The 22,513-nt window shown below is 45.2% G+C and overlaps 1 long non-coding RNA gene across 2 annotated transcripts in view; it reads right to left on the reverse strand.

Annotated features, from left to right (window-relative positions):
- Positions 1–6,831: 6,831 nt before the first annotated feature.
- LOC129513471 (uncharacterized) overlaps positions 6,832–22,513 on the reverse strand; it is an 85,528-nt gene continuing 69,846 nt past the window's right edge. For both annotated transcript variants that reach the window (XR_008665252.1, XR_008665253.1), the window contains one exon: positions 6,832–22,498. This is a non-coding gene — a long non-coding RNA (uncharacterized LOC129513471). The remainder of the gene's footprint in view (positions 22,499–22,513) is intronic.

Genomic DNA, 22,513 nt, shown 5'->3' on the forward strand with positions numbered 1-22,513 from the left:
CATAGAACAAATTTGGAAGTACTCCATCGCTTTCTATCTTTCCAAACAGCTTTAGTAGAATAGGTATGGTTTCTTCTTTAAACGTTTGATAGAAATCCCCAGGGTAGCCATCTGGCCCTGGACTTCTGTTTCTCGGGAGGTTTTTGATGACTGTCTTCAATTTCCTCCTTGGTTATCAGCCTGTTCAGGTTTTCTATTTCTTCCAGTTCCAGTTTTGTTAGTTTGTGGCTTTCCAGAAATGCGTCCATTTCTTCCAGACTGCCTACTTTATTGGCATATAGTTGTTTATAATATGTTTTTAAAATCATTTGTATTTCCTTGGTGTGGTGGTGATCTCTTTCTCATTCATGATTGTATTAATTTGAGTCTTCTCTCTCTTCTAATTAGGCTGGCTAATGGTCTATCTACCTTATTAATTCTTTCAAAGAACCAAATCCTGGTTTTGTCTATCTGTTCCACAGTTCTTCTGGTCTCGATTTCGTTGAGTTCTGCTCAAATATTAATTAACTCTCTTCTTCTGCTGGGTGTAGGATCTATCTGCTGTTTTTTTCTCTAGCTCCTTTATGTGTAAGGTTAGCTTTTGTATTTGAGTTCTTTCCAGTTTTTGAATGAACGCTTGTATTGCGATGTATTTCCCCCTCAGGACTGCTTTTGCTGCATCCCAAAGATTTTGAACAGTTGTTTCTTCATTCTAATTAATTGCCATGAATCTTTTTAATTCTTCCTTAATTTCCTGGTTGACCCTTTCAACTTTTAGCAGGATGGTCCTTAAGCTCCATGTTTTTGAAATCCTTCCAAACGCCTTTTGTGATTTAGTTGTAATTTCAAGGCATTACAGTCTGAGAATATACAGGAGATAATCCCAATGTTTTCGTATCAGTTCAGTCCCAATTTGTGACACAGTATGTGGTCTATTCTAGAGAACGTTCCACTTTTCACTTGAGAAGAATGTGTATTCAATTGCGTTTGGATGTAAAGTTCTGTAGATATCTGTGAAATCCATCTGGTCCAGTGTATCATCTAAACCTCTTGTTTCTTTGGAGATGATGTGCTTAGAACACCTATCGAGTGTAGAAAGAGCTAGACTGAAGTCACCAAGTATAAGTGTATTATTATCTAAGTATTTCTTAACTTTGGTTATTAATTGATTGTTATATTTGGCAGCTTCCACATTCGGGGCATATATCTAGATGATTGTTAAGTCCTCTTGTTGGATAGATCCTTTAAGTATGATATAGTGTCCCTCTTCATCTCTCACTACAGCCTTCGGGATAAATTTTAGTTTTCTGATATAAGGATGGCTACCCCTGCTTTCTTTTGAGGACCATTTGAATGGTAAATAGTTCTCCAACCTTTTAGTTTCAAGCCATAGGTGTCCTTCTGTCTAAAATGAGTCTCTTGTAGACAGCAAATAGATGGGTCCTGCTTTTTTATCCAGTCGGAAACCCTGCGCCTTTCGATGGGGTCATTAAGCCCATTCACGTTCAGTTACTATTGAAAGATATGAGTTAGTGTTATCATGATACCTATTCAGTCCCTGTTTTTGTGGATTGTTCCATTGGACTTCTTCTTCAAGAGGAAGTTTAAGAGTCCCCCTTAAAATTTCTTGCAGAGCTGGTTTGGAGGTCACATAGTCTTTCAGTTTCTGCCTGTCTTGGAAGCTATCTCTCCTATTCCGAATGAAAGTCTTGCTGGAAAAAGTATTCTTAGGTGCATTTTCTTCTCATTTAGGACCCTGAATATATCTTGCCAGCCCTTTCTGGCCTGCCAGGTCTCTGTGGAGAGGTCTGCTCTTAGTCTAATATTTCTCCCCATAAAAGTTAGAGATTTCTTATCTCTTGCTGCTTTAAGGATCTTCTCTTTATCTTTGGAATTTGCAAGCTTCACTATTAAATGTCGAGGTGTTGTGCGGTTTTTATTGATTTTAGGGGGGATCTGTTTCCTGGATCTGAATGCCTGTTTGCCTTCCCAGATTAGGAAAGCTTTCAGGTATGATTTGTTTAAATACATATTCTGGACCTCCGTTCGTTTTCCTGCCCTTGGGAACCCCAATTAAACGCAGATTTTTCTTCCTCAGGCTGTCATTTTTTTCCCTTATCCTATCTTCATGATCTTTAATTGTTTTTCGCTTTTTTCCTCAGTTTCCCTCTTTGCCATCAGCTTGTCCTCTATGTCACTCGTTCTTTCACCTCGTTAATCCTCGTCGTTAGGACCTCTAGTTTGGATTGTGTCTCATTTAATTGATTTTTATTTTCTGCCTGATTAGATCTAAATTCTGCAGTCATGATATCTCTTGAGTCCTTTATTCTTTTTTCTAGAGCCACCAGTAGCTTTATAATAGTGCTTCTGAATTGGCTTTCTGACATTGAATTGTAATCCAAAGTTTGTAACTCTGTGGGAGGGAGGACTGTTTCTGAGTCTTTCTTTTGAGGTGAGGTTTTCCTTCTAGTCATTTTGCTCAGTGCAGAGTGGCCAAAAACAAGTTGTATTGGGAAAAGGAGAAAAAGAGAGAAGAGAAAGAAAAAAGTAAAAGAAAACAAAAAAGAAAAGAAAAAAAGGAAAAAGAGGAAAAGAAAAAAGAAAAAGAAAAGAAATGGAGGGGAAAGCAAACAAATCAAAATACAAAAAAACAAGGGAGAGTATCTTCTGTTTCTGATTACTTAAATCCCTCGACTTCCCCTGGAACTCTCCAGTGCTGCTTGGTCAATAATCTGTTTTTCCGCTGTCCATCTAGCTGGTCTTCTGGGGAGGGGCCTGTTGTGCTGATTTTCAGGTGTTAGCACTTGGGGGAGCTGCTCAGCCCCTTGCCTGCTGCAGGGCTCAGTGAAAGATATTTAAGCTGTTTATCCGATGAGGCCACTGTGAGGTTCAGTGGAGGTTGTTTATCCTGTGAGGCCCCAGGAGAAACAACACTGGCGTCGCCCAGCTGTCGAGCCCTGAATTCAGCTCCCGCGGTAACTACGGAGCTCTCAGTCTACAGGGGCCTGGATGCTCGGGGTTAGTGCCGCTGATCTGCACAGCTCTGTGCCGCCTGGAGGCTGGAGCATCCTTGCTCCCCTGTGTCCTCCCGGCCTCTACCTGTCCCAGGGGGAGCGCCGGATCTTGGGCTGTGTCCCCGGTGCCCTGTGCTCCCGGGTCTGTGCTGTTGGAATCGTGCTCCCGGCTACGCAGCCCCTTCCGCATGGAGCCTCTGCCGGAGCTGCTCCCGAGCTGCTCCCAGGGCCTTGCAGCCCCCTCCGCAGGGAGCCTCCACCGGAGCTGCCTCTGTGCTGCTCCTGGGTCCAGCCCGCGCACGCTGCAGCCCTTTAGGGAGCTCAGCTACGGGGTGTGGTGCCCTCTCCCCGGGGCGCAAGAGCTCTGTTAGTGTCGCAGGGAGCCTGAGGGCATCCCCGCCCCTCCTGGGGTCTTGCTCCAACTCCCTGCGAGCCTCTTTCCATCCGAGAAGTATGGTGAAGCTCCTGCTTATCCAGGACGGGGCTTTCCTGTCCTGGGGACACTCGCCCTGGCCTTAGCCCGGCTCCTCGCGGGCCACCCCCCCTTGGATGCCTTTTGTTTCTTTATTTCTTTTTTCCCCCATCTTCCTACTTTAATAGAAGCATGAACTCTTCTCACTGTAGCATTCCAGCTCTTCTCTTTAAATCTCAAGCCGAATTCGTAGGTTTTCAGGATGATTTGAAGGTTATTTAGGTAATTTGGTGGGGACTGGTGACTGGGGGACCCTAATCTTCTGCCATCTTGCCCCGCCTCTCTGTATATTGTTTTGTATTTTATTTTCATTGAATTATTTTTTCCATTTAATATATTTTATTTAACCTAGTATATTCAAATTATTATCATTTCAACATGATATTAAAAAAGTAAGGAGCTCTTTATATTTTCTCTCACTAAGTCTACCAAATTGAGAATGGACTTTACTCTTACAGCACATCTGAGTTTAGATAAGCTGTATCCCAAGTGCTCAGCAACCCTAAGAGTCAAGGGTCTGCCCTGCTGGACAGCACAGATGTAACTAGTACAGTTCCTGTGGTCACCCAGGGGTGCTCAGTCCCCCACCTCACCCCAGAGCTGTGGTGGGATCCTCCCCTGATGGGTTCTCAGGTCTGCCTAGACGTGCAGCCAGAGCAGCAGGTGGGACCCAGCTGAGCACATAACCTGGCACCTACAGTGGCCAGCCTCATCTACTCCCCTCGCCACCCCCCCCACACACACACAGAGCCAGGGATTGGCATCCTGCTACCCTCACCACTCTTTTATTTCATTATTGATACAGAAGAAACGTTTATGCTTATGTTGGCAATTTAATGGTCTTCTAATATTCCATGGAATTGCGTTACCTACTCTGAATTTTTAAAAATTTTATCAGAGAGATGAAGCCAGAGCAAGTGGGAGGAAGAGGCAGATGGGGAAGGGAGAGGGAAAGAATCTCCTCACTGAGTGGAGAGCCTGTCCCTGGTCTCCATCTCACGACCCCATAATCATGACCTGAGCTGAGACTAAAAGCTGAGATGCATAAACAGCTGAGCCACGCAAGTTCACCCCTGCTCTGAAATTTTTCCACATGCATTTTTTTTGGGGGGGGGATGGGGCTATAAAGTTTAAATAGGCATCTTTATGCTTGAGTCTGTCTTCACATTTTAGTTTCTTACGATAGATTTCTAGTGGCAAGTTACTAGAACAAGATATATATAAGCTTCTTGATACCTACTGCTAAAAGGTTTCAAAAGTTCCTCTCAATAGGAGACTTTTTCTTTTTGGTAATAATTATAACTTTACAAACTATTAAATATGATTTACTCAGATTCTAGCTCTTATACAAAATGTGAGCTACAGAAGAAGGGAACCTGATTGTGAATGCTTTTTTCTCCTCTCCATTCTTTTCTGTTTCCTGTTAAATCAAGAATAATCTAACGTTTGGCAGAAGCTTCAACAAACTAATACTTTTCTTGTAGGATATGGACCACTTGGATCACTAATGAGATGAAGGAAGAAGAGTCCATTAGTGGAAAAAAGTCAGAGGATGAAGGAATTGAAAAGGAAAACTTAGCAATACTAGAGAAAATTTGGAAGACTCAAAGGCAAGACCATTTCAGTGTACGTATGTGCACATATCTAGAACCTGGACTTTGGGGATTGAGTAATTATTGGTAATAATTAATGTAAAACTGAGCAGTTCATTAGGATAACAGTCTAAGCTGCCCCCTCCACCCTCTCCTCTGTTGTACATTCAGCCATGTTTTGTTTACCTGGTGGATTTTGTTGTTGTCATTGAAGTTCTTCATCTGTTGGTAGCTTTCTTCCATGCTCCTGTGCTTTTTACATGCTGGAAGTAGCCTGCTAGTCACTGTATAGTGCTCCTTTCCAGCCTATTTTTATGCTTACTCTTCTGTGAGATCTGTATTTTTAAATTCAGTGTCTTCTGCAAAGTACAGTATAAATTCTTCCCCACCAAGGTACCATCTGATCTGTTGTGCTCTGTGCAGCCAAAAGTATTTTTTTCTTTGACTATACATCTCTTTAATGTGAAGTGGCACGGGGTGTGAAATGAACATTGAGTCTGTTAATAAACACAGCTGTGTGGATTCAGTTTCCTAAACGCTAAAATATGGGTAATACATTCGTTTTGGTTGATGGCTGAAGAGTAAATGAGAAGGATGCATATAAAATGCCCAAAGTAGGGAAACATGTACAAGCCCAGTTATTTGCCTCAACACTTCCGACTCACATACTATCTTCCATTAGAGCTATTTATCCAACCCATGACATCTGAGGACTTTCGCTTTAGACACAGGTTCTCACAAACCATGATTGAATCACTATGTAGCAAAATGCCAGATATTGTCAGGAGACAGATTAGTCTCTCCCCTTCCATCTTACTGTATTAATTTAATCAGCAGATCTTTTTTTTCTCTTTTTAAAGAGTAATTTAGCTCTACTTATCTTGATTACTTAAAAATTGTTCATAGCATTTAAATTAATGATTACTGTACCTTCTCTTGTGATTGCTTTGTTTGTATATTATATTCAAAATGACTACGAATTATAGAATGTTTCCGCAAGAGAGACACTAAGCCAGGGACTCTACCTTCCCATTTAACCTTTGTAGCACCCTTATGAAATATTGTTCCTATTTATATGTGTGAAACTAGGGTTGAAACCAGTTAAGTAATGTATTCAAGGTCACAAAGGTAGAAAGTAAAAGCATTGTGAATCTGAATGCCACCCATTTCCCAAAGTGTAGTGTGGACATTAATATTTTAAATTTTACAGGATCAGATCCTTTTTTAATTAAGGCATTCTAAAGGTTTTTGTTTTATGAGAAATAGTTGCACTCATATTCAGTCTTAGAATTAGACATTGGTACATTTTTGTTTTTAAAAAAATTCCAACATGGAAAAGAACTGAAACCAGTTGCATGAAAGTCCAGCTTGCATTATTTTTCTTGGTATCTTAATAGGTAAAGTAGGCATTCAGGATGGCATTCTTGCCTATAGTTTGACTAATGAAACTCTGTTTGAGTTGATAGTGTAAAATGGTAAGGGCCTTCTAGTCTTTTCAAAACTGATGGTAACACTACATACCTATAAGAATAGCCAAAACTAAAAAAGAATGGCTCAAATCAGGAACAGTGAGAACACCAAAGACTGATGAGATGTGAAGCAATAGGAACTCTCACTCATTGCTGATGGGAGTGTAAAGTGGTCCAGCCACTTTGAAGAAGTCTGGCAGATTGTTACAAAACTGAACCTAATTTTTACCATGTATTCCAGCAGTTGCCCTCTTTGGTATTTACCAAAATGAGTTGGAAGACTTCTATCCAGACAAAAACCTGCATACAGATGCTAATAACAGCTTTATTCATAATTGGGAGGACTTGAAAGGAGCCAGAGTATCCATCAGTAGGTGGATGGATGAACTGTGGTCTATTCCAACAATATGGAATGTTATGCCCTGCTATAAAGAGAAATGAGCTGTCAGACCATGAAAAGACACGGAGGCACATTACGTCTGTATTACTAATTGAAAGAACCAATCTGATGAAAAGACAACAGTTTAACTGTATGTTTCCAACTCTATGACATTTCAGAAAAGGCAAAACCCTGTAGAGAACAAAAAGATCAGTGCTTGCTGGAAGTGGGGTGGAGGGATAAACAGACAGAGCACAGAGGATGTTTAGGGCCATGAAAATACGCTGTATGCTACTCTAATGATGCATATGTGTCATCATGCATTGTCCAAACCCATAAAGTGTACAGAACCAAAGGTGAGCCTTAAGGTTAGCTAGGGATGATGTGTCAGTGTAGACCCTTCAATTTAAGCAATGTGCCATCTGGTGAGGGATTTGAACAAGAAGGGGACCATGTGTGGTGGGAGTAGTTATATGGGAAGTCTCTGTACTTTGTCTCAATGTTTCTGTGAACCTAAAACTGCTCTAAAAATAAATTCCTAATGAGAAAAAAATATTTTAAAAAATCAGTGGAGTTTGAAAAAGGTTAATACTAATTTCTTTTCATTTATAAATTTATTGGTGTTCATTTTTGCCAACATATAGAATAACACCCAGTGCTCATCTTGTCAAGTACCCACCTCAGTGCCCATCACCCAGTCACCCCCAACCCCTGCCCTCCTCCCCTTCCACCACCCCTAGTTCGTTTCACAGAGTTAGGAGTCTTTCATGTTCTATCCCCCTTTATGATATTTCCCACCCATTTTTCTCCTTTTTCCTTTATTCCATTTCACTATTTTTATGGTCCCTAAATGAATGAGACCACATAATATTTGTCCTTCTCTGACTGACTTATTTCACTCAGCATAATACCCTCCAGCTCCATTCACGTTGAAGCAAATGGTGGGTATTTGTTGTTTCCAATGGCTGAGTAATATTCCATTGTATACAGAGACCACAACTTCTTTATCCATTCATCTTTCGATGGACACCAAGGCTCCTTCTACAGTTTGGCTATTGTGGACATTGCTGCTAGAAACATCAGGGTGCAGGTGTCCCGGAGTTTCATTGTATCTGTATCTTTGGGGTAAATCCCCAGCAGTGCAATGGCTGGGTCATAGGGGAGATCTATTTTTAACTCTTTGAGGAACCTCCACACAGTTTTCCAGAGTGGCTGCACCAGTTCACATTCCCACCAACAGTGCAAGAGGGTTCCCCTTTCTCCACATCCTCTCCGACAATTGTGGTATCCTGCCTTGTTAATGTTCCCCATTCTCACTGGTGTTAGCTGGAATCTCATTGCAGTTTTGATTTGTATTTCCCTGATGGCAAGTGATATGGAGCATTTTCTCATGTGCTTGTTGGCCATGTCTATGTCTTCCTCTGAGATTTCTGTTCATGTCTTTTGCCCATTTCATGATTGGATTGTTTGTTTCTTTGCTGTTGAGTTGAATAAGTTCTTTATAGATCTTGGATACTAGTCCTTTATCTGACACATCACTTTCAAATATCTTCTGCCATTCTGTAGGTTGTCTTTTAGTTTTGTTGACTGTATACTTTGCTGTGCAAAAGCTTCTTATCCTGAAGAAGTCCCAATAGTTCATTTTTGCTTTTGTTTCTTTTGCCTTCATGCATGTATCTTGCAAGAAGTTACTGTGGCCGAGTTCAAAAAGGGTGTTGCCTGTGTTCTCTAGGATTTTGATGGTATCTTGTCTCACATTTAGATCTTTCATCCATTTTGAGTTTATCTTTGTGTATGGTGAAAGACAGCAGTCTAGTTTCATTCTTCTGCATATGGATGACCAATTTTCCCAGCACTATTTATTGAAGAGACTGTCTTTTTCTAGTGGATAGTCTTTCCTCCTTTTTCGAATATTAGTTGACCCTAAAGTTGAGGGTCCACTCCTGGATTCTCTATTCTGTTCCATTGATCTACGTGTCTGTTTTTGTGCCAGTACCACACTGTCTTTATGACCACAGGTTTGTATTCCAATCTGAAATCTGGCATTGTGATACCCCAAGCTATGGTTTTCTTTTTTAAAATTCCCCTGGCTATTCAGGGTCTTTTCTGATTCCACACAAATCTTAAAATAATTTGTTCCAACTCTCTGAAGAAAGTCCATGGTATTTTGATAGGGTTGCATTAAATGTGTAAATTGCCCTGGGTAACATTGACATTTTCACAATATTAATTCTGCCAATCCATGAGCATGGAATATTTTTCCATGTCTTCCTCAATTCCTTTTAGAAGTGTTCTGTAGTTTTTTCCTTTACCTCTTTGGTTAGGTTTATTCCTAGGTATCATATGTTTTTGGGTGCCATTGTAAATGAGATTGCCTCCTTAATTTCTCTTTCTTCAGTCTCATTGTTAGTGTATAGAAATGCCACTGATTCTGAGCATTGATTTTGTATCCTGCCACACTGCCAAATTGCTGTATGAGTTCTAGCAACATTGGGGTGGAGTCTTTTGGGTTTTCTACATAGAGTATCATGTCATCAGTGAAGAGGGAGAGTTTGACTTCTTCTTTGCCAATTTGAATGCCTTTTATTTCTTTTTGTTGCCTGATTGCTGAGGTTAGGACTTCCAGTACTATGTTGAATAGCAGTGGTGAGAGTGGACATCCCTGTCTTGTTCCTGATCTTAGGGGAAAGGCTCCCAGTGCTTCCCATTGAGAATGATATTTGCTGTGGGCTTTTCGTAGATGGATTTTAAGATGTTGAGGAATGTTCCCTCTATCCCTACACTCTGAAGAGTTTTGATCAGGAATGGATGCAGTGTTTTGTCAAATGCTTTCTCTGCATCTAATGAGAGGATCATATGGTTCTTGTTTTTGCTCTTGTTGATATGATGAATCACATTGATTGTTTTATGAGGTTTGAACCAGCCTTGCATCCCAGGGAAAAATCCTACTTTTCATGATGAATAATCTTCTTAATGTACTGTTGGATCCTATTGGCTAGTATCTTGTTGAGAATTTTTGCATCCATATTCATCAGGGATATTGGTCTATAATTCTCCTTTTTCATGGGGCCTTTGTCTGGTTTTGGAATTAAGGTGATGCTGGCCTCATAGAACGAGTTTGGAAGTATTCCATCGCTTTCTATCTTTCTGAACAGCTTTAGTAGAATAGATATGCTTTTTTCTTTAAACGTTTGATAGAATTCCCCAGGGAAGCCATCTGGCCTTGGACTTTTGTGTCTTGAGAGGTTTTTCTCTTGGGAGGTTTTCTATCTCTTCCAGTTCCAGTTTTGGTAGTTTGTGGCTTTCCAGGAATGCATCCATTTCTTCTAGATTGCCTAATTTATTAGCGTATAGCTGCTCATATGTTTTTTAAATCGTTTGTATTTCCTTGGTGTTGGTAGTGATCTCTCCTTTCTCATTCATGATTTTATTGAGTCTTCTCTCTCTCCTTTCTAATTAGGCTGGCTAATGGTTTATGTATCTTATTAATTCTTTCAAAGAACCAACTCCTGTTTCTTCGTTGTTTTTTTTTTTTTTTGTTTTGTTTTTTGTTTTTATCTGTTCCAAGGTCTTCTGGTCTCTATTACATTGAGTTCTGCTTGAATGTTTATTAACTCTTCTTCTGCTGGGTGTAGGATCTATTTGCTGTTTTTTCTCTAGCTCCTTTAGGTGTAAGGTTAGCTTTTGTATTTGAGTTCTTTCCAGTTTTTGGAGGGATGCTTGTATTGCGATGTATTTCCCCCTCAGAACTGCTTTTGCTGTATCCCAAAGAATTTGAATGGTTGTATCTTCATTCTCATTAGTTTCAATGAATCTTTTTAATTCTTCCTTATGTTCCTGGTTGACCCTTTCATCTTTTAGCAGGATGGTCCTTAACCTCCACATTTTTGAAATCCTTCCAAACGTCTTCTTGTGATTTAATTCTAATTTCAAATCATTCTCTGTCTGAAAATATGCAGGGGACGATCCCAATATTTTGTTATCGGTTAAGACCTGATTTGTGACCCAGTATGTGATCTATTCTGGAGAATGTTCCATGTGCACTTGAGAAGAATGTGTATTCAGTTGCATTTGGACATAAAGTTCTGTAGATATCTGTGAAATCCATCTGGTCCAGTGTATCATTTAAAGCTCTTGTTTCTTTGGAGATATTGTGCTTAGAAGACCTATCGAGTGTAGAAAGTGCTAGATTCGTCATAAGCCAGTCACGAAGCACCTCGGGGTTACCTCGGGGTTACACAGGTATACTTATACCATAGGTCAGGATCCTGGGTGCCGTTGTAATGGCTGCAGCTGAGGCCAAAACGAGGCAACGCAGTCTCATTCTAAGTATAACAGGAAATAATTGGCTAGTTTTACTACAGAAGGTGACAATGTGTGCCTCTTGGAGCATTTCCACCCCATCGTGGTGCCCCCATTGAAATGAGGACAGAGGGAATGTGCTATTGTGATATTACATTGCTGGAACCCAGGTAACTTTCAAGTGGTACTCCATGGTTCATTACCCCCTTCTGGTCAATCTTCCATCCTTATATTTGTGCCTCAGATACACAGGGTACCAGCCCACACACATTATAAATATCAACCATAGACACCTGGTGATGTGCCTAGGAAGTAGATTCTAGCCTGATCCCCACAGGGCAGGTTGGGAAACTGTGGACTATTTGATAGACCCAGTGGGTTAAGTAGGACACAGCACTGGGAAAACAGAGAAATAAAGGTCTGAATTCAGCTCCGTGTTCTCAAAGGTAGACCTTACTTGCATGTTCAGACGGTTGTGTCTATGGCATTTTTTAGCTCATCATGTACAGTTGACATTGGGTAAGCATGCATCTGCCAAGAAGGGGCTCTGGATAGGTCTGACTGAAGGAAGGGGCCCAGGTCCCAGAATCTTGAAAAAGTGACTTCACTTCCTTGGTGATAGGCCCACAACTGATGTGGAACTCTGGTAACCAGGAACCTCCGGGAACCAGGTCTCGCTTTCCAGCTCACTTAACTGGAGACGGTCAAGAGAACGAGATGTTCTGTTACTCTTGTCCTACTTTCAGGTGCTCTGAGCCAGAGTGAGAGATTTTCATGTCGCTATGTCAGCTCAGCCCTCTTCTCCAGTGCTTCTGGCTATGTGGCGGGAGACATCAACAGGTACTACAAGGCAACCTGGGGCAGCCCACTGGTGAGGAGACCACACTGTGATCTCAGCTGAGTAGGATCACACCTCTTACACCTCACTGTGTGTGTCTGTGTGTTTATGTGTGTCTGGGTCTGTGTATGTGTCTGTGTGTGTGTAGAGGGGACAGAGGAGAGGAACTTGCCCTTCATGGGAACAGACCAGCTTCCAGGAGTTGGAAGACTGATACATCTTTTGTGTTCAGACCCAGGTCATAGCAGGCAAGATGAGAAGGTGAGTTCTGGGCACCAAGCTCAACTTCCAATATATTAGTCACGAGCCCAAGAGCTTCTTTCACCTGGCTTCCTCCTTGCCAGATGTCTCCACAGCTGCCCCTCTGGCCTGAACAGGAGAATGCAATTTCTAATGGGGGTGACCCCTTGGAGGTGATGTCTAGGGAGGACCCTAATGTCCCTTGGCCCTGTATATACGGGGCACTGTATTTGCAGAGCTGCACCCAGGAGATCTTGGAGGAGATGATCTGAGGCTTCAACTATTCCAACTCCCTAGACAATTATCAGGTGCACCAGAGAAACAAGGATCAGTGCTGATCTCAGGTGAGAAAGGGAAGAGGGCTCACCACAGAAATATGGCACCCACACAAACATGGAGAAAACTGGGGCCCTCCCATAGTGTTTCCACATGAGTGTCCCACCGGCCCAACTGCAGAGACCTCTGAACCTCCACGCCTATCCTCCAGCTACGTATGATGTGGGAAGACGCTCTTCACCTGTATTGGAATGGTGCAGAATATATTTCATGTTTTTTAGGAGTTGGTGTGTGGGGGGGTTGTGTTTTCACAAAGCCATGAGTATCTTTGCGTTTTACTTCTGTTTTTATTATTTCACGTACTCCTCTCAGCTATCATGTGTAGAAGCCAGCTCCACTGTCCTGCAGACCTTCTCCGAGCCTTTCCAAATCATCACACTAAATAGGGTGATTTAACACAAAAGGGTGTGATGAAGCCATCGTGTATGTTTTCATATAGAATGTTTATATAGATTCTCTCTATATGTTTCTCTATAACATGTCGTCTCTCAGAACACATCAAATCATTGTAGGCCCAACAGGCCATGAGCTGTATCACTATAGATCTTCGTAGTAGTCCATAAATGAGGCTGTCTGCCACAGGGATTCAGACTTTCGAGACCCTTGGCACTTGACCTGATGCCATTCTCTTGCCATTTCTGCAGTGCTGCAAGGAACACCTTGTGTCCCCACAGACTGTTTTGGTTGCTAGATCTGCCATAACTTGGAACCCCAGATTAGGGGGAAGGCCTCTGATGCCTCCTGGCACCAGTAGCTGGCTCTTTTTGTAATGACCCACCCAGGAGATCTTGGATGAGTTGCTTCAAGAGTTGAACTCCTCCATCTCCTCTGACAAGCACAGGGGCATCAGGCCACCAACTACATCCATTGAAGGTCTGCGGTGAGAACAGGTCCACATTCATGGTCAAACTCAAGACACAGAGATGATCAGGGCAAAACCAGAACACAGACTAGAAACAACTGATGCCCTTGGGTCTTGCAGGAGAAGGTAGTTTCCCCTGACCCTTCCTCTATATGTCAGGAACAGACCAAGCCATACCAGCTTAAGAGAAACCCCATGCAGCTCACGCTCTGGTCTCTTCTCAGCTGCAATGTATGTGATCTTGAGCAGCATTTGAGGGTCTAGCCCTCTGTGTTCTGTGTGAGGCCGTAACTGAAGACTCAATGGCATACTGGTCTTCATAAAACTATTAGTTGAGAGGAATGCTGTTGTTGCTCAGCTAACAGAACGTGTTGTTACTAATGGTTTACCATGTCTTCCCTAAAACCAATGATACTTTGAAGCCTCGAACTTTTTTCTGTGTGGGCACTCAAGTCCCTTGTCCTGTACAACTTCCCGAGGGGATGGGAGTCTCTGGTCTGAGAGGCAGACCCTGATCTTCGCAGTAGTTCTTGGTTTGGAAGCTGACTACAGTGCTCCTCCTTGTGTCTCTGGTGTAAAAAGGAATCAACCCTATTCCTGGGTGAGGCCAGGACCATGCTGATGCTCAAAGAAGGGAGAATGGATAATTTTGTACAGTCCTTGGTAACATCCTTCCAGGATAGAAGCCTCGCAAACAACCCAGTCATTTCCTGTATCTACCAGGTGTTCATCACAGCCCAACAGGTCCTGGGCCAGCAATTCCCCAAGTGAGTGACCACCCCATATGCAGCATGGCGGAGGGGGAAGCCTCGCCTCTACTACCGGTATGTTTTGGGAATGTCACTGCACCTCTCTGAGCTTCCTTTTGCTCCTCTGAAAAGTGCTGTGGTAAGAGGATGAACCTCATCGGGCTACTGTGGAAATCCTGAGAGAAAACATGGCATAGACTTATCTGGTGCCTGGCTCTGTAGAAAGGGCTGCTGGGCATCTTCATGTGTAGCAGTTTTCTCTCCACAGCTAAGAAGGTCTCCACAGCAACCCCCATGGGCCTGTGGCACTTCTGGTTTTACAGAAGCACATGCAAAGCAGGCAGTTTTCCTGTATGCAAAGGACTTCTGAGATTCCATCTACTGGTCCTGATACTCTGTCCACATAAGTAGAGGTCCTGATACTCTGTCCTCATAAGAGTAGAGGTCACTGGGGGAAGGCAGAGCAGCTCAAGTTCCACTCAGTATACGGAAAGTGCTGGTTGGGATTCCTTCAACTAATAATACATATTAAGCACCTTGTAATGCAGACACGTTTCTATTCAGTGAGATAATTGAAGGATAAAGCAGGTACAGTGTCTCGGTCCCAAGACTAATCAGAGTGTCAGACAATCACTCTGCATGTCGTAGGCACACATGTCCATAGTTTTTTAGATGTGACATCTTCATGGCCGCCTCAAGGAATGAATGGATCCACCCATATCTGGACCATTATCATGGACCATAATAAGATCAAGTAAGGGCACTGAGTGGCTCATTCAGGTAGGCCTCTGCCATGAGGTCAGGTCGTTATCCCAGGGTCCTGTGTTTGAGCCCTCCATTGGGCTCCCTGCTCAGTGGGGAGCCTGCTCACCATGCTTATTCGCTCATTCGCTCGCTCTAATAAATATCCTTAAAAATTTTTGGGAAAGATCAAGAAACTTTGATCTTTGGATACAGAAGGAGAACCTTAATTTCTCCATAGAGCATGTTGGGAGACTAAGGGTTTGTGCTGGGGAGTAACTCTCAGAGCCATGGATCTCATAGGTCTCTCGATTTCCATTGGGAGGGTTTCATTTTTGGGGCTTCCTGTGAAGAGGGAAATGAGTCAAAGGGAGCTGTAGATGGGGTCCCAAGCCCTCTGGGAAGCAGAGCACAGTCTGGGCTGAATTGGTGCCTCAAACATCCATCCCTTCAACTGTCCCATCTTGCTCTTCCTGCACCTCTCTATACCACCTCTTCTGACCTCCACAACTGGGGCCAAGAACAAAACTTTGGTGAGCAGACCACTCACCAATCTGCCACAAACCTAAGCCCTGATACTGGTGTGCATGAAGGATGCAGCAGACGAGGCCCTTGGCCATTGAGAAAACAGGCTAAGTAGAAAAACGAGACTCATACAGGTTTTCTGGACGACCAGATCATCCAGTGCAAGGACAGCGACAGGGGGTTGGAAGTCATGCTGGGGACATTCTCTGGGGCCCACACAGACAGAATGGTGGTATGGAAGAACCATGTAGCATGAAAGGCCATGCTCTGATGCTGCTCCACATATGACTCTCCCCAGCACCCTCTCTCCCATCTTGGGTACCTTGCCTGACCAAAAACTGCAGGACACCTGGCAGTCCCTGCACTGAGCCTGTTTCAAATGGGGCCTCGGTGCAGGCAAATATGCATGACTGGGACATGAATTGCCATACCCCCATTACCGTGATGCCACGGGAACTTCTGCAGCTCAATGAGGCAGACACAGAGTCAGAGGGTAAGGGGGATTGGAAGCTGGGAAGACTATCTGCGATGCGGTTCAGGGACTGGGGGTTTCCTCTATCGGCCATGGAGTCTGCCCTGTGTTTGGAAGGGCATGGGGCAAGTCAGTCTTGTGGACAAACATTTCTCTTTATCCTGTCCCAGTGCCAGCTCCATGGCTCCTTCCAGCATCTCCTCCATCAGCTATTCCAGATCTGGAACAAGAGCTCATGTCTTCTGCATGTATAGCGAGTCATGAGCTGCAGTCAGTTCGACTACCAGCTTTCCTGGGAATTGTAACTCCTTCCCTAAACATAGAGAGAGAGCCACGTCCAGCCCCAGAGGCGATCTGCTACTGGTGCATAACTCCCGAGCACCAGCTACATGAGGAGAAGCCCGGTCTCATGGACTTCCCTCTCAAGCTGGTGGCAGAGCAATTGACATCCGTAGATGTGGTGAGCAGCTGGGCTCCCAGGACGGGGCCGGGGCAGGCTTTTTTCTGCTGTCATCTGCCCCAGACCTGCCCTTCCCTGATGTGGGCTTGTATGGTCAGGGTCCAAATCTCAGCTCCATCACTTACGAACCACAACAACCCGTCCAGTTCCTCAAACCCTTGCTTTCACTGTCCAGCTGTAGACTTTGAAGATACACCCTGGCAAGGACTGATGCAGAGTTCCTGTGTCAATTAAATGAGCAAGAACTGATAGGCGAATGGGCAGGCACTGGTCCTTGGGTGGAGGAGGGCAACTCACTGTGTGCGGCCAAGCCCACGGCTCACCCACACAACTGCCTTGGAGGCTGAGCAACCTACATTTATTAGTCATCTGATGTGTGAAGTACAGAGCAGGGAGACAAACCTGTGGTTGCACCTCTCTCGATGAGAATGTGCTGCTGAAAGGGGAGTAGGACCAGAGGCATGCACACTGGGAGGGGAAGATGCCCCTCTGAGGAGCTCCCTTGAACTGCCACTTGTAACTTGAAGTTAGTGGGGATGATCAGGGTACAAATGCCCTCCTTCCTCCACTCCCCGCCCCCCGGCAGTATCTGCTCCTCATTCATTCTGTACTGTGCTCCCTCAGGGAAGAGGAATGGAGTGCAATCCAGGGACTCTAACTGGGTTCAGGCCACTTTCTGTGCTTGCCGAGCCCCAGCTCTGACATGGGACCGCTACGTAGGACATGAATCTTGCTTGTGAAATGGCTATGAGAGCGAGCGTCCCCCTATTCTCTAGGATCTGTTCAAGAAGCTGCTGCCCCAACAGTGCCTGGGCTTCATTTGGTCCAAGCGAAATGAACCTGGAAATGAGCACCTGGCATGCACAGTCCAGGCTACCATTACCCAGTTCAACGACGTGTCCAACTGCGTCATCACCACCTTCCTTGGCAATGCACGCATGATGGCTCGGGACAGGCCATCATGGTGGAGCACTGGATCAAGGTGGCCAAGGTAAGCCTACAGGAGGCCCAGCTGACTTGCTCTCCTGAGCCTCGGGAACTGCTCTGCCCTTGATCAGTTCTCAACATTGAAGTCTCTGGTCTGAGTTCTTCTTTCAAGGGGCATGCTGACCTTTCCTTGCATGGCCCAATGTTGGGATGCTCAGTTCCTACATGACTCTTTCCTTGGAGTGAAGGAAAATGCCCCCTCTCCCCAGCAGTGCTCCTCGCTGGGTCTTCCACCTGCCCTTTGTAGGTCCCTAGAAATCTGTCTCATCCAGGAGAGGAGACTGACACTGAAGAAGAGTGCAGCTCTCCAGGATATTGGCTCCTGCTATCCACCTGACAGCTCCTTCTCTTCCATCCCCAGGCCTGTCAAATCTTGCAGAACTACTCTTCCATGCATGCCATCATCTCTGCTCTGCAGAGTGCCTCAATTCACCGACTGAAGAACACATGGACCAAAGTTTCCAGGTGAGGGGTCCTCTCTCCAGAAGGACCATGAAGGATGAGGGATGTCCCATATGCCTGTCCTTTTCACCCCCCTCAGTCACCCTGGACTTCCTAGGAGGCAGCAAACCGTGAAACAGGACGTGGGGGGGGGGCAGGGGGACAGGTTATTTTCTAATCCTTCCTGGGGAATAGGCCACCAACCCTCCAAATGTCCCCATTTGGGGAGACTGGGCTGAGCTGAATTAAAAGTTTTTGGATATGAACATTACAGCAACTAAAGTCTCTTCGCAATTGAAACAAAAACTGACCAAAGGAAAGCTGTTCAATTAATAGGGGACTGGATGCAGTGGATGACCCACAAGAGAGCTCCCTCCTGTGTCCTACAATGACCTGAGTGCTCAGAGGAACCCAAAGAAAACCCTGATCCAGCAGTTTGACTCCTTGGAGGTCTCAGATCATAGGGACTTGCACTCAACCCTACCTTAGTATTCCAACATCCATCCTGCCTTCTTTCTCTCTATTCAGGAATAACATTCGAACATTTTTAAAAAATGTGCACCAAAGACAATTCACAGAGCAGGAACCTGCTTATCAAGGTAGCATGGAAGGTGTTGGTATAGAAAGAGAAGAGGTGTGGGAGCAACAGTGTCCTTCGTGAATGAATTAGGGACTGGCCAGGAGCATTCCCTCAGGGAGTGAAGCCTTTGGCATGAATGTGGACACAGCCAGGGGTGAAAATCCACAAGGGGTGGAAAAGCAGTTGCTGCTCAACCAGAATCCCTAGGCTGGACACACAAGCTCCCTGTCACCAGCTGGTCCAGATGGGGGCCTCTACCAAACTTGAGAGCCCAGAGGACATGCCTCTGCTCAGTGAGGGATTTGGATGGGATGAGGGCCACAACAATGATGCTAGGAATAGGACACTGGGTCCTCAGGAGACCAAGGGAGGTAGCTGGAATTCTCAACCTTTCCCAGTGAGGAACCAGGCTCAGGGAGGCCAGACTGCAAGCTCAAAGTCACACAGGGAGTGAATGTTGGAGCTGAGATTGTTCTAGAATCACTCATGGCAGGCTTAAGGATAACGAAGCATGCTACCCTCTGCCTTGTGTCAGATGTCCAGCATCTGAGTCAAAGATGGTGGGGAGAAGCAGCCTGAGGTGATTATGATCTTGAGGAACTTGTCCTTAGCCCTGCAGGAACGGCCATCTAAACTTGGAACCCTGGGGGTAAATGTTCAGAGAGCATGGAAGAGGGAGTGGCAGAAGAAGCTGAGCATGCCCCAGATACATGGTCTCGAACCCAGAGGAGATGGGGGTCTTCCCTGAAAGCTGGAAGCCCCCAAATCAAGACAGGGGCCTTCCAACTCCAGCTCCGCCTCCTGTTGCCACAGCTTCTAAATCCCTTCTTTTGAAGTGACCTGGAAGAGGGTCTATAAACCTAGATACAAATATGTTTGTTGGTGGCAGGGACCCAGGGCCACATATACAATGATTTTCTAAAGCACGCCCTTTAAATGATTAGGAGGACTCTGATGTTCTTGGACGGTGAGGGAAGGGACCTTGTCTGCACCATGTGGTAAGCTGGGGTGGGCCAGGAGGCTGAAATGTTTCCCGGGGAGGATCCCAGGGGACACGAGAGAGCAGGGACTCACTCCACCCCCAACCCCCTGACACAGGGTCTCGTCCCCTTCCTTGGCACCTTCCTCACTGACCTACTCATGCTGAATGCTGCAATGGAGGAGTACCTGGAGGTGCATGAGCCTGAGGGCTGGGAAGGAGGGGCCAGAATCCTGATGTGTGGGAGCACAGAACCCCTGAACTGAGCCCTGAGCTCTCAGTCCTTGGCAAATTTTCCCCTCGTGACAGCCTCCCCGCTCCCCTGTGAGCTAGAGTTACTTGCCCATGTCTGTGATGAGTAAAGGGAGGCTGCACTTAGTTCACTGGCCCTGAGATCAAATCTGCTGCCTGAATGCAAAACAGCACGAGGTTAGTCTGGGTTGACTTCAGCCTGTCCCTTTGAGATTCCCTGTGGGGGCAGAGTGAAGTCAGGATCTCCAACTTGAGCGGGCACTTAAAGAGCCTAGCATCTCCTGCCCACCTGAGGCTTTGGCCTCCCCTTCCTGTGCTATAGGATGCCAGACCTGCCACCCCATGTCTTCCTTTCCCTGGCTCCCAGAGCCTGACCTACATTGCAGTCCTGTCATCCGGGGAGTCATGGCACCTTGTATGCCTGGCCTTAGTGCAACATGAGAAGGGGTGGGTATTAGCAGCCAGTAATAACCGGAGTCCTCTCACTGACAGACTTTGGTTTTCTGCTTTCCAGGGCAATGAGATCAACCACCGGAAGAAGAATAAGGTGAGGCTCTCTATGACTTCCTGTAGGAAAGGGTAGGGCTGTGGCTGTCAGAGATGTCCCCAGGAGGATCATTCCTTGCTTCCATCCCTTCATTCTCACATTTTTGGGAATAGTTTCATAATAAGGAAAAAGTCCCATATAGTTAGTGAGGACAGAGGAATGGCCATCAAGGATAACTTGCCAGATCAGGGGCAGTTTATACTCATCTCTGAGAACAAGTTGGGACGAATTTGGAGGACGGGGTTGTCGCCATGTGTCAAAGACTCAGCACTGTTCCTCTGTCCCAGTGCTCAGCCCTCCAAAGACCTTGTAGCTTCCCCACCCAGGCTCTTCATGTATCCTGTCCTTCTCTTTTGGCCCAGGAATGCAGATTCATGACTGAGATCATGCTGCTCCAGGTGGCTGCAGATCATTACAACGTAGAGCCCAAGCATCCATTTAGGGCCTGGTTCCAGTCTGGGAAGTGGCTCAGTGGAGGAGAGGTGAGGCCCATCAGGAGCTGAGTGAGCGTAGTGGTAGACTCCTCAGGTGGCCACTCCAGGGATCCTTCTAATATGGCTCCTGGGGCAGCCTCCAACCTTGCTGCTGGGGCACCAGGCTCCAGCTCCTTGGAAAATATCAGGAAAAACTCCTGAATTGAAGCTCCTGCTCAACTGACATGTGTCACTCTGTCCTTAGCTACATCTTGTCCTGCTAGCTGGTGCCCCAAACCTAGCTCACAAACAGAAAGAACTGGCCACAGTCAACCTCAGGCCTGAGCTGGTGTCCAGGGGCAACAGTGGGCATGGGACCCGTCTGCTCAACAACACTTCCTTCTGTCTCTTCACTTATTTGGAGGACCAATATTTCATCATCTTAAAGAGTAAATGGTAGATTTCAATATTATAATATTAAAGCCTTTTTAGAGTCCAGGAGTAGTTTGGTTCTTTTACTTCCTATAGTAATCTAAAAGACTTAAAGAGTCTCATATTCATTTTCTTTTTTTTCCCCCTAAATATTCTTTATTTATTCATGAGAGACACAAGAGAGAGGCAGGCTCCCTGTGGGGAGCCTGTCATGGGACTCAAACACAGGGCTCCAGGATCATGATCTGAGACAAAGGCAGATGCTCAAACACTGAGCCACCCAGGTTACCCTCTTATGCTCATTTTAAACAGGAAATCTTACAGAGTCATCAGCTCCTGTATGTGAGAAAAAGTAGAAGATCCAGCCTTCCTCCCTAGCTACGGAAGGGCATCCCCAAGCCCTCCTTTCTCAGAGGACAGTGTAAGGAACTTGGGCAAACAGCAGAAACACCTCTTCATAACTGCTGAGATTTAGAGGTTGGAGGTATTTCCACAGGAATAGCAACAATCACTGAATTGGGGGTCTTGAAGGATACCACTTGCCAGAACTACCTCCTGCCCGAGGACAGTGGCTCCCTTTGTACAGTTTAAAGGAAGGAGGACTTTTTCTTGCCACTCTTTGTGTGTAGATTATTTTGGCTTGGGTTTTAGGGTTTGACAGTTCCATTATTAGGAACGTGTAGTTGTCTAGTTCCACTTCTGGAATTGCATCAACACTAAAGTGGGGACAAACATGTAAAGAGACTATATCCTGCACATGGAAGGCATGAGGCCAGTGGAAGATATAGTGGATGAAATAAGGGCAGGCAGGACTTTCCATCCTCAGTCTCACTCCAGGGGTTCCAACTTCACCCCTGACCAACACTGGAATTCTCCTGGGATCCTCGTCAGTGATCTCTGAATTCCTTTCCCTCTTGGTTTTCTTGAGGGGGAAAGATATTTGTGTACATTGAAGGTCGCACCTGGGCCAGGTTCCATGAACAACTGTGCTGACTTCTGAGCTAGGATTTCCTGCCTTTCTGTATTTCCTTTGGCAGCTCTCTTGAAGGCAGAAATTCCCTGAAGGCCCCAGCTTCTTGGCCGGATGCGTAGTAGCCACTCTTCCCTGGCTGGGACCTGATGGATCAGACATCGGTTGTCCCTTGCCAGAATAATGCTTTGGCCAGAGAAACCACCACACTCTCCTTGTTGGACAAGATGACTTTTAGGTCTTTGTTGTTCTGATGTCTGTGGTCCCAGACATTCATCAGTTTACACCAAGTGTACACACTTACACTGTCTTGTCTGAAATTGCTAACTGAGCTTGACCTCTAACGTCTTGTACTTCGGTTATATCATGCGGTACATGAACCTCTTCTGTCAGGAGCTTTGAAATATGACGAATGAGAGAGTAGGATTCAGGGGGTTCCATGAGGTGAATGCCACCAAGCTGAGGACCTGAGTAATCAAATG

The sequence above is a fragment of the Nyctereutes procyonoides genome, unplaced genomic scaffold (assembly GCF_905146905.1).
Source record: "Nyctereutes procyonoides isolate TBG_1078 unplaced genomic scaffold, NYPRO_anot_genome, whole genome shotgun sequence".
NCBI lineage: Eukaryota > Metazoa > Chordata > Mammalia > Carnivora > Canidae > Nyctereutes > Nyctereutes procyonoides.